The 6318-nt window shown below is 37.2% G+C and overlaps 1 non-coding gene across 1 annotated transcript; it reads left to right on the top strand.

Moving 5' to 3' along the window:
- The first annotated feature begins 4880 nt into the window (after positions 1-4880).
- On the top strand, positions 4881-4953 carry TRNAV-CAC (transfer RNA valine (anticodon CAC)). Its single transcript has one exon. It is a non-coding gene; the product is annotated as a tRNA-Val (tRNA).
- The last annotated feature ends 1365 nt before the right edge of the window (positions 4954-6318 follow it).

Raw genomic sequence — 6318 nt, forward strand, 5'->3', positions numbered from 1 at the left:
ATTGTGTCTATTGAGAAATTTGAATTTCGGTCAATAATGGTTTTGGATATTACACCTTGAAGGAATTTTATCCAAATTTTGATGTTTTGACAGCTGTATATCGGAAGAATACAACTTTTGAACCACTTTTATTATAGGAAAATAGTGAAAAAGTGGTTTCTTTTCCTTGTCTATCGGTTGAGGAAATGTAATTTGTACTGTTTCTACTAATCCATAATCTGACTTGCATAAAGCTCTAAATTTATAGTTAGAGTTTAAGCTTTCAAATGCTTCTCGAACTTCAATATTTTTGGAGAATAATTCAGCTTCGTCAATATCACTATTTTTGGAACGGACAATTTTTTAAGACACTTTCCTTCTTTGTGCTTAAAATTTGTTCGCAAATTATAAGTAAATCACTCGTAAGTGACTGCAAAACCGTTCTGGGAAGATGATGCGTTTCTTGATATTTAAGTATAATTTTTAATAAGGTGTCCCTTATTTCAGGAGATCCCAATTGCCTTTCATTTCTTGTTTTATCGAATTCAGTGTCATATTCTATGTATATTAAATCGTCCACAAATTTAGAACTTTCTTTTTGATGAGGCCTATCTGTCTGACTATCAGTTATTCCGCTTGAATTATGAAGAAATCTTTGATGTTTATACCTAACATGACGCTAATACGCGATTATTTTGTCATAACTCTACCACAATTATCAAGTCCACAAACTAGGCCTATATTGAAGTTGCGATCGTGAGATTGCTTATTCTGCATATGAGTTAATAGAGTCTGAAATGTTTTGGTGACAAAGATGCACCGAACACAGTTGTATAGTCCAGATTCCGCCATACTCGATTATCATTTAAATGCTGGACTTTTATTAAAATACTGAAATCTGATCAAGAAACGAGAAAAGGGGTTATGAAGAATGTCAAATTTCTAGAAAACTTTGCTTAACTCCACAGTTAAATTCGCTTTACTAAAGGTCTAATCTATATGAGAGCGCGTATTTCTTTCTTTTTTTATGACCAGCAGGGCTTGTGACAAACCCCTTCTATTCTCTGTACGGTGCTGCGATCATTCCAAATGATAAGTGGAATCTAATGGTTAATCCTGAGCAGGCCTGGCACAGATTATCAGTTCCAGTTTCACTCTTATGGTTATGACAGGATAGTTATGGGTTAGGGAAAAGTGAGGTCGAAGGGTCAATTGTGTAACATTTCAGATCCGTTAAAGCGAACGGGAGCAAAACCACAAGTTCGCCCTGGGGCTGCCCATAATCCTGGATTTTTAGTCCTAGGCTCGTTCTTGATTCTGGGCAGACTTTTCGCAGTCGTGGACTCCCGGCTCCTTAATTTCGTGGTAAAGCACGTGACTTGTATCGTCACGAGATAGCGTCTGAGGCACCGGTGGCAGTGAACGAAGGAGAACTCGAAATTATAATGGAGTTTTTGGAATCTTCTTCATCGTCTGACGAAGAAATGAACATTGCTAACGTTTGCATGGGAGTTGGCAGATATTTCCGAGTTAGTATATTGCATTATGTATGCTCCGTTGTTAGCAATTACACTGCGTACGAATTTAAGACATTCTTCAGAGTGAAGATGGCTTTTCATGAGCAACTGACCGCAAAGTTCGAAGCTTCAGAGTTCTATCCCAAAGAAAGACCACAAGATAATTTGTCAACCCTTGTCATAAATAACCATTGGCACTTTATCATCATAGGCATTTGGGTAAAATAATTTACTAAAGGTTAATATTTCATGGTGGTGGCCGGGAACTGATGTCGCCTAAAAAACACATATTAGGTTTTCTATGGTTTGTTGGACACCGTAGAGACACTCTAGTTTATATTTCAGACCGTTTTAATATCACTAAAAACTCGGTGCGAAACATAATCACGCGAGTTAATGCGTACTTGGATTCTATTTCGAAAAGTATCACTTGCTGGCAAAGAGATACATCACCGATAATGGAAGGGTTCCATTCTATTGCACAGATTCCACACGTACTAGGTATCTCATATATTCACTGTTCATCTGGTACGTGATCCACGAGCCTCATTATGAAAGGATAACCCTTTATGCACACAAAAATTATCTCTAAGGCAGGGAGCAGAGTGTTTGCCATAATGGCTTCTCCTCCAAAAAGCTTACCATTACCCACGGAATTCCTCAAGGCAGTGTTCTGGGCCCATTGCTATTCAATTTATATACTTCAAAAATCCACGAAGCGCTCGAGCACACGGAAGCTCATGAATATGCTGATGACACCGCCATAATAGCCGCCAACAAAAACCTAAAAAATCTAATAATAGACGTCGATAACGATTTAGATAAACTGAATAAGACGTTAAAATCCAGGGGACTGTTGGTAAATCTAGAGAAAACTAAATTCATGATTCTCGCCCCAAAACCCAAGATGAGATTACACTCTAAAACATTGACAGCATCTATAAAGGACGAATCATGCGTGTGCAATCTTTTAAATACCTAGGTATCTGGTAAGACGAACAATTAAACTGGACTCACCAAAGAGACTACATGACGAAGAAGGTCCGATCCAGGATTTGGCTCTTAAAACCACTACAGAACAGCCTATATATCGATACATTACGGATGCTATACATTGCGTGCATTCAGCTGATAATAGACTATAGAAATATCTTCCACTCTAACGCTAGTAAAACAATACATGCACAACTGCACGCCTTGTATACTTCCTGCTCAAAATTAATTGCCAAAGCCACAAAGTACTCATCGGCCACACTGGCATTGACAGCCGCTAAAATAGACACACCTTTTCAAAGATACCTGATGGCTATCTTAATATAAATGTATAAAATCAAAAATGGGCATGTTCCCCAGTATCTATTTCTTCATTTCCCTAAATTACTAAAACGCAGTATGCGTAATGAATTAAAAAATATGTTCAAACTTTTAACACTTAAGTATAGAAATAAAAGCACTAAACACAAAGTCGTCAGCCTTTGGAATGACCTACACAACAATATTAAAGGCTAAACTTCTATAAATATTTTTAAAAAAGAAATTAATAATTATGTTAAGGTCATTTCACTGTAAAATACTATAACTTTCTAATAATTTAACCCAAGGGACATCTTTGTAAATAAAAATCACTCTTAAAGATTGCTCCTGAATAAAAGCATTTATTTATTTATTTATTTTATTTATTTAAGCTGGCAGACATGTGCAGGTATTGAATAAGTGTAATTTGAAGGGTTCTTCTCACAGTTGAGTGTCAAAGTGAATTATCCTTTGCTGCTACAATTGTGACTTACTTCCCTATTCGCAAAGAAAGCTTGCAATTCCAATGTACAGGTATTAGAGCCTGGAATGAACTGGATCAATGTACCTAATTCCAGGCCTCAATTATAGTATTAAAGAACACTAAGACGGCCGATATTGTGACACACATTAATGGTAAACAGAGATCTTAGAACACAACTGGCCCAACGTACACCGTTTACTATTGTGCACGAACTGTTTATAGCTTTAGCAATCAACACTTTCGTCGTTTTAACTCGGTTTTTATGACTGCTTCTTGATTTTACAGATGAATACCTTTTGGGAGATATCCTCTAGATTCCTTTTTTATGGTACCATTTAAGCAAAATGGTCACTTAAGCGAGGCAGAAAGGCTATATAACTACAAACACAGCCAAACCAGAGTAGTTGTTGAGACAACTATCGGGTGCTTGAAACGAATATTTCCAATTCTAACATTTGTAAACCTCAGGAAGATTGAAATAGTGTGCGATTTAATATATCCTGTGCCGTTTTGTACAACTGGTCCCAAGACCTCAGTGACAAAGACATGGAAGCAATATTAAGTGATGAAACATGTAATGGTTAATCAGACATGTGTGACTATATAGATCGTCCAATTGATGTGGAGTGTGGTGTTCCTCCGACACGACAAGAACTACAAAAACGAAATGCCCTAGTCAACACCTTAGCCAATGCCCAGTAATTTGGTTACTTGAAATATTTTAATTATTTATGATTTGTATATAATTACCCGTCAAGCGAACATAAAGTGATCAATATAGAACAAATAGTATATACATTTTTTTAAATGGTTTATTTGTGGTACTCAAGAAAATCTACACATGTCCGGCTGATAAAAATCCACTTGGAGATTACTAGTTTGTTTCCAAATATTCTCAGAATATTCTAAGTGTTTCATTTGCATAGTGTAATGTGTTGATCATGTGACGGAAAGGGCAATTGTAGTGTTCGAGAATAAATGCACAATTTGATTAACTTTAGCCACTTTAATTTCCGATGCATTCCATATGTCCATAAATAAATCTATATCTTTGAGATTGAAGTTACTATTTAAAACGCACTTTTAATTTCACAATAGAAAAGAAACATTTGTGTTGTGTAATTAAAGTTGTTTTACAATCGTCTATTCTACAGGGCCGGTAGGCCCTTGTAGATATAACTTGATACCGTTTTGTAACGTTAAAGTAAAATTCACATGCTTTTGGTAAATTTCCTATGGAGATTAACATGGGGTTTATCGTGATTTTTCCCCACTGCTAACGTAAAAACTACAGCGAAGTTACTTTTCGGAATTATCTTAAATTAACAATTAAGTATTCAGGGTGTGCTATCAGCCAGTTTGATCAAAACAATTAAGTCTACGTATGTTAATTTTAGTTAATTACAGAAGTACGGCTTTGACCATCGTGATTGGACATAATAACTAGCTAGATCTCTTGGAAAACTCAGTGTTAATACGTATCTGTAGTGTGGTGGTTATCACGTCCGCTTCACACGCGGAAGGTTCCAGGTTCAAGCCCTGGTAGATAAATGTTTTGACCATCGTGATCGGTTAAAAGAATTAGCCCGAAAACTCAGTATTTCCACGTTTCTATGGTGTAGTGGTTATCATGCCCGCTTCACACGCGGGAAGTCCCAGGTTCGAGTCCAGGTAGATACATGTTTTAACAATCGTGATTGGGCATAATAATTAGCTAGATCTCTTGGAAAACTTAGACTCACCACGTGTCTGTGGTGTAGTGCTATTAGAAAATTTGCAGTCCTCGCCTTCATATTGGCAGCATAGGCAGAAAGACTTGATGGCTATGATTAGGCAGCTTGGTACGGCTTCCTTTTTTATAACGTTTTCAGCTACGGAAGGCAAATGGCCTGAGCTTTTGAAAATACTGAGGGTGACTTCGGGTTAGGATCGCTTAGCGAATGATGATATTGGCAATTTAAGTTTTTCGGAAAAGGCAAAGTTGATTCAGTATGATCCTGTTACTTGTGCTAGATATTGTGACCACCGTTTTCGGGCTCTTCTTAAAGCTCTGCCAAAGCTAGGCCCTCTTGGTGTTATTGAAGATTATTACTTCAGGGTTGAAATACAGCAAAGAGGCTCTCCTCATCAACATGGGTTGATATGGATTAAAGATGCACCGAAGCTTAAAGGTGACTTGTCAAATGATAAAGAGGTAGAGGAATATATTGATAAAGTTATTTCTTGCGCTGGTAAACTGAACGATGATAATGGGGATATGTTAACGTCATTGCAAATGCATAAACACACGACAACGTGTAGGAAGAAGGTTAATAATAGTTCAGTTTGTCGTTTTGGAATTCAATTTCCTCCCATGCCTAGAACTATTATTTATGATCCGAGTTTAAGAGAACCGGGTAGTCATAACGAAGAACTTAAGTGTAAGAACAATTCCAAGAAATTGCTTGAGCTTTTGCAATCGAAAGAAAAAGAACTGTGGGTAGATAGTTTTGAGGAGTTGTTGGAAACGTTGCGTATAACCGAAGATGATTATATTAAAGCCATTACGTATGACCTCAAAAGGAAAGTGGTTTTATTGAAAAGACACCCTAAAGATACTAAGGTTAATCTGTACAACCCGTGCATTTTGCGCATCTGGCAAGCGAATATGGACATTCAGTTTGTTCTTGATCCTTACGCTCTGGTTATGTATATCGCGTCTTATATAGGGAAATCCCAGCGTGGTATGTCAATGCTTCTGCGTGAAGCTGCTAAACGAGCGCAGTCAGATAAATGTACGGTGAAGCAAAAGTTGAAGGTGATTGCTAATCAGTTTTTGAACGCGCACGAGGTAAGCGCGCAGGAAGCGGCTTATAGTGCTTTACAAATTCCAGTCTCCAGGTGTAGTCGGGCTCGCATTTATGTTAATAAAAATGTGCCTGAAAATCGTGTTCATATTCTCAAAAGCAAAGTTGAGCTTGAACAGTTGCCAAATGATAGTATGGATGTTTTCGCTTCTGGAATGTTAGACCAATATGTTCAAAGGCCAGATGATTTAGAGGCAGT

The sequence above is a fragment of the Phalangium opilio genome, unplaced genomic scaffold (genome assembly GCF_054372755.1).
Source record: "Phalangium opilio isolate 3A_F unplaced genomic scaffold, DU_Popi_V2 ptg000225l_1, whole genome shotgun sequence".
Classification (NCBI taxonomy): Eukaryota; Metazoa; Arthropoda; class Arachnida; order Opiliones; family Phalangiidae; genus Phalangium; species Phalangium opilio.